This window comes from Cibotium barometz, chromosome 3 (genome assembly GCF_041138505.1).
Source record: "Cibotium barometz isolate CiBa-2024 chromosome 3, ASM4113850v1, whole genome shotgun sequence".
In the NCBI taxonomy this organism is placed as follows: Eukaryota; Viridiplantae; Streptophyta; class Polypodiopsida; order Cyatheales; family Cibotiaceae; genus Cibotium; species Cibotium barometz.
In genome coordinates, this window is record NC_141048.1 from 40,043,174 (window position 1) to 40,049,272 (window position 6,099).

General features: G+C 37.2%; 1 long non-coding RNA gene across 2 annotated transcripts; it reads right to left on the reverse strand.

Annotated features, from left to right (window-relative positions):
- Positions 1-4,275: 4,275 nt before the first annotated feature.
- Positions 4,276-5,873, reverse strand: LOC147640055 (uncharacterized). 2 transcript variants are annotated; one of them, XR_015262366.1, is made up of 3 exons: positions 4,694-5,854; positions 4,492-4,572; positions 4,276-4,364 (listed from the first exon to the last, which is right to left on the reverse strand). It is a non-coding gene; the product is annotated as an uncharacterized LOC147640055 (long non-coding RNA). The 2 variants fall into 2 exon arrangements; XR_015262365.1 differs by having other exon boundaries at positions 4,492-5,873.
- Positions 5,874-6,099: the final 226 nt, after the last annotated feature.

Here is a 6,099-nt window from a genome sequence, read left to right on the forward strand (position 1 = left end):
TATAGTTTGTGAATTTTATTGATGACTACACTAAGCGCTTCTCAATGTATCCATTAAAAGTAAAGTCAAAGATTTTTACATGATTTAGACATTTTGTTTCTATAGCTAAAAATGTGTCTACATGTGTAAAGTTGACACCCTTTGTATAGATCGAGGGAGAGAATATATATTAAAGGTATTTCATATATATATGGTTGAAAGAGACATTTAGCATCAATGTACAATACCTTCACACTATCAAAATGACATGACTAAGATGAAGAATCAATCTCATGGAGATAACATGTTGCAAAGGCTAAGATTTACCTAATATTTTTTTATTGAAGGTAGTTATGTGTGTGCCACTTCTTATGTGCTAAACAGATGCTCCACCAGGGCCTTACATATAATTAACCTTCTGAAGCTTGGAATGGAAGGAAAGCTTCTATGACTCATTTACGTCTCTTTGGTTATCTTGCTTATCCGCTTGTGCCCAACCAACAAGACAAAAGCTAGATGATACGACGACAATATATTTTTGTGGAATACATCTCAGAAAGCAAAGGATATATACTTTACTATCTAGCCTTAAGGTGGATTTTGACGAGTAGAGCTGTTATCTTAATTAAGAACTCAGTTCATCTCATTCTCATATGTAAAAAAATAAAAAAAATGTATGATCAAAGGACACCTTTGATGCATTCCTACCTTTGTATAATGATGATGGTCAATCATATGTGCAACAAATGAATGTTCAATAAGGTGTTGCAAATCAATCCATACCAACTAAAAAAGAGCCCAAATTTGAATCCACTTTAACCTATTGATGAGGCAATTATAATGCAACGAACGAGGAAAGGATAGACGTACAGGTGTCCAAGAGTATGCCAAAATTCTAGTATAAACATTGCAGAATAGCAAATCAACTACATGTGCAAAAAGTTTCCATCATACATCTCATTCTTTTGTGAATCATGCTTTCATTTTCCAATATATAAACAATGAAGAGAAACATGTTTCCTTTAAGGAAGCAAATGAAAATAGTCATTAGATGCAAGCCATGCAAGATAAGTACAAGACTCGATCCTCAAAAATAACACTTAGTGTTTAGTAGATTTACCTTATAATAAAAGGGTTATTTGTACAAAGTGTGTTTATAAGTAAGCATAAAGATGATGGTAACGTTAAGGAAAGGCTTGTTTGCAAAGAGTTATGCTCATCAAAAGGACAAATTATGATGACCATTGCTCCATCTCGTATGACTACAATTAAATGTATTATTGCAAACGGTTATACTTAGAAGACTGACATAGATTATGATGACCTTTTGCTACATCTCGCATAACTATAAAGTGTATTATTGCATTGGCAACACATCATGGTTGCAATGTTCAGTAGCTGGATATCAACACTCTTCTTAAACAATGATTTGCATGAGAAGTTTTATGTATCTTAGTCGTGGTTTTATTGAGAAGAGACAAGAGTCTATGAATGTTAAGAAAAGCTTTAAATGGCATACTTGGTTGCAAATAATTTTTGTAACAATCCAACTAAGAGTACATTGCTTATTGGTCATTGTTTTATATGTTGATGACATACTACTTACAAGCCCTAATAAGGAGAAGATTAGTGCCTTAAAGATAATAGATTTGGGTTCGTTTAATTATTATTAGACATATAGTATATACATCATGATAATGGTATTGTGATATGCTTTTAGTCAAAATACATATAAAGATAGCTTTCATGATTTAGTCTTAAAGACTATAAGCATGTTGCTACACCGATAGAGATACGTGCCAAGCTCAACCTCCAAGATACAACATTACGTAATGCTTTTTGACTAAAAAAACATAACTTCTGCATGATATGATCATACCATAATTAACAAAGCACTATTCTAGATATTGTTTCAAGGTTAGAACTTAATGTATTCTGCAAGTTTAAAGTCCTTCCTCATTAGCTCCAATTCTTCATTAGAAACCACTCTATCCTTTTCAAGGTGATCTTGCTACTTGGGTTTGATTTTATTCTAAAATTTATTCTTAACTTACAACATTTTAATAATTTCATCAACATGATGCATTATATATTGAGAATCGCACATCTTAAAACCTTCTTCGACTATCAATTTTATCCACAACGACAAATTTCTACTTTGAAACATGTTAACTTTTTATCTGTTAAAAATCTTCCCCGCCACGTGTATTCCATAGATTATGAGCATGGAAAACCCAACTGGCACTATTGCAAGTGCCTCAACACCTCCCCGTTACTCTGGCATGTAGGTCTAGCTACTAGCAAGTCATCCCATTGTTTGTGATTCAAGAATATGTCATCTATCATTCAATTTGCAATGTAGAATGGGGCTCCACCCTAATAATGCATATGGGGATGGGGAGTAAGTTACACTAGTTTTTCCACGAGACGGCTTTAGTTACAACAATTACTCTAACCTCTTGTCTAGTCTAAAGTTATTTTTTAATTCCCTCTTTTAGCCATCTTTGCTTTTCAGTGCACTGTAGGTATTCCCTGCATCTTATACCCTTTGTAAAAAGCTTGTGGGCATGGACATGGAATACAATTGTTCAAGACTAACGAGAACTATAGAGTCAAGGTGGAGAATTCCCCCAGATCTTCTCACTTCGCTAGAAAAGGAAAGTTATTTTTTGAATCTGTTCGAATCTTTCAACAAGCCTTTCACAAGGGGACAACTGCCAATTGGTTTGATTGTGTGGTTGTACTACAGAAGAGGGCCATTAGTAGGACATCTTCCCATTTTGGCCAATCTGTCACTCTAAAAACTAGTGGACTACTTATATCCAGTAGAATGGCTCATTCGTCCTCCTTGTTTTGAGAGCTTCTTATGACCCATTTTGCTACCATTCTATCTGCAACAGTTTTTAAAGTTCAGAACTTCTAGACCATCTTAACTTCTAGACCATCTTCATTTTTCGATTGCATACAAACCTGCCATGCTACCTTCGGAATTTTGTAGACAAATATCCCTTTTATGTCCATTTTCTACTATCAGAAGTTCCTAAACATGTTTAACGTGCCCACATCCAATGCTGTTTACAAGTTTAAAGTGCCCTCATAGTTTAAATATTAAATACGATTTCCACTATATAAAAAAAGTGCCTTCATCGATTGGGGAGGTACGACAACCATTCCATTGGGGAGTCAACAATTTCTACACTATGAATCTTCGAGGACAATGCTGTCTCAATGTACACATAGAGGGACACCAAGAAATACAAAATATAAGTTATGATACGAATGTCAACATTCGCACAAGTTCTATATCCAGATTGTTAATATGTAATCCAATGTTTCGCAAGAGTTCGTTATCTAGATCATTAACATGTACTACATTTTCACAATCATTTTTAGCAACTTCACTTCTTCACCTCTTTGACAACTGTAAGGCTTAGGACAACTTTTGAGACCGGGCCAATTTTTCTCAAGCTATCTACTATCAAGTAATATAGGTACTTATTTCTTTTCATCATAACTCAATCCTGCAGCGATAACATTCAACTTCGTTTTTCGCCTTGATTAACTTTATTTTGACGCATTGTAATGGTATTAAAGAAACTTGAATGAACCAAAAACCCTTACTTTACCTACCAAGTTAGGATTCACCACTACAGTGTGCCAAATCACCGGTCAATTGCCATTCTATTTCGCCAATTTTGTGGGAAATACTCGGATTCACACTTGATTCATGACCTTGTAACAACTGCTACTGATTTCTCAATCAAGATTCAAGCCCCTGCTTGCAACTCAAAGCTTTAGAATAGAAACTAAAATCTCTCTCATTACCGAAGATCGAAACTTGAAATGTCTCGCATTACCGAAGATCTATCTCGCATTACCGAAGAACGAAACTTGAAATGTCTCGCATTACCGAAGATCATCTGATTCATCTTTTGTACTACGAATTTTCAGAGTCAAGTGCAACTATTGTAGTAAGTGAACTTCCAAGAGAAATCAGAGTGTTACTCCCAAATGTGATAACATTCACATTGGTTGTAGTTAGTACATACATGTCATGTTCGTATAGGCGACTACGACTGGAGTCTGCGTAGGCACTGAGGTTATATAAGGGGGTGCCAAGCAACCACATTTCTAAGAAGCTGCGCCATAATTTCCCTGGACAATATATGATGAATAAAAGTTCGCAATGGTCACAAATTGCGTGCATGATTTTGAAAAGGAAGATTTTGCGCCATGATTTCACTGGTGCATAAAATGATGAATAAAAGTACGCAAACGTCACAAATTGTGTGCATGTTTTTGAAAAGGTAGATTTCAATTTAGAGGCTGTCAAACAAGTCTACTGTCAAAGGTTAGAACTACAAATATGGTGCCATTTTCTACACCTACATCCAATCATACACCAATCTTTAGAAACAAAGCACTTGTCTTTAAGATTAGCTCACCAAACCTATAGCCCCCATGTCGTACCTAACATTGCAATTCAAAACCCACGTGATTCACAAAAATGACCTTCATTTTCGTGTTTCAAAATTCTCCTTCCATTATTCGTACATTTTCGTGTTCAACATTTCGCCTTCCATTACTTTTAACCTATTTCAAGAACGCATATACAATGTCATATAAATGTTGGATATATACAAACATCTGGAGAAATATTCTCTATTTCAAGAACGCATATACAATGTCATATAAATGTTGGATATATACAAACCTCTGGAGAAATATTCTCTAACGAATACACAAGTCCCAGCTCACATGTCATGGATCCAAAAAAAACAGAGTTCAAATTTAGAAGTTAAGCTCTGTTCTATTAACTCAAATTTCTTTACCTCAAATCAAATGGAACCACTAACGACTGTTTAGAACATCAACTTTTCTTTTGAAGTTTCCCCACCTAAAGGGTGAGGTGCCTCACAGGATTGCAAAGGCTTCAAATCTGACACTTACAAATTCAAAAAAAGGGATAAACATGAAGCAACATTTCCCTCTAGACTGCTAATTTCCGTAAAAATATGAACGGGAGTGTCGTTTCGACCACACAGCCTACTCACATTTCTACAGAGAGAAACCATAAGAACAAAAATTTCCCACTGTGACGTTTAAAGAGACGTTATCTAGACTGCTAATTTATCTTCATCTGTAGAGAGAAACACAAAATCTAAACGGGAATGCCGTTTCAACCACACACAGTACTCACATTTCTACAAGTTAGGCACACAGCGAGAAACCATGAGAAGGAACAGGGATATGCTCTGCCTTCAGCTCTCATAGCTCATAAAACTTCAGCGGTGATAACGGTGAGCTCCTCCACCCGACTCCGGCGTTAAGAGGGAGAAAAAAATGAAAGTAGGAGAAAGAGTGGAATGGGGGTTTTGGGGGAGGGGATAACAACAACAACCGCAACAGTAGACAGAGGAGGAGGAGGAGGAGGAGGAGCTCACCACCACACTCGGATCTATCGATCACCAGAGCGTAAAGACTACATCACAGGGCAGGGCAGATCCCTAACACTCTGAAGGAAGGGAGACACTCGAAGGAATCAGAAATGTCACGCTACTCTTCACCCTGAGATCAGAAACACAGACCAAGATATATAATGGACAATCATCACTTCCCTTCACATACCTCTCCGCAGGGCCCATGGAGTTAGCCTTATCCTGCTCAGGCTCAAAGCTTTTTCTCATCGGCGAACAAGCGTCCGACTCCGTAGTCTAACATGTAAAAGGTGCATCACAGCAGGAGAAGGGCGAAGGCTACTACTATGTTGTAGATCCAATGGAGGAGAACATATAGCACTCCATACTAGGGTTTCGATGATTAGGGTTTCATCCTAGGCGGCTGAAGAATATGGATCCGGACACCGGACACGGCCTTTTAATTGAATCGAATTTGGTACCAAGGTTAAAAACCCTTGAGGCTCTAAGGGTTTTGCAAAACCCCTGAAAGAGACACACAAAGAGAGAGAGAGAGACGAAACAAGACTCCTTAACGTCGACTTCTATATCTATATTATTTGTAACATGCCACGTGGCGAGCCACAAATACCTCTCCTACAGCCACGTGGCGAGCAGGGAGGTCGACCGGCCTAGGAGCAGCCAAATCTGGCGTACTGGATCG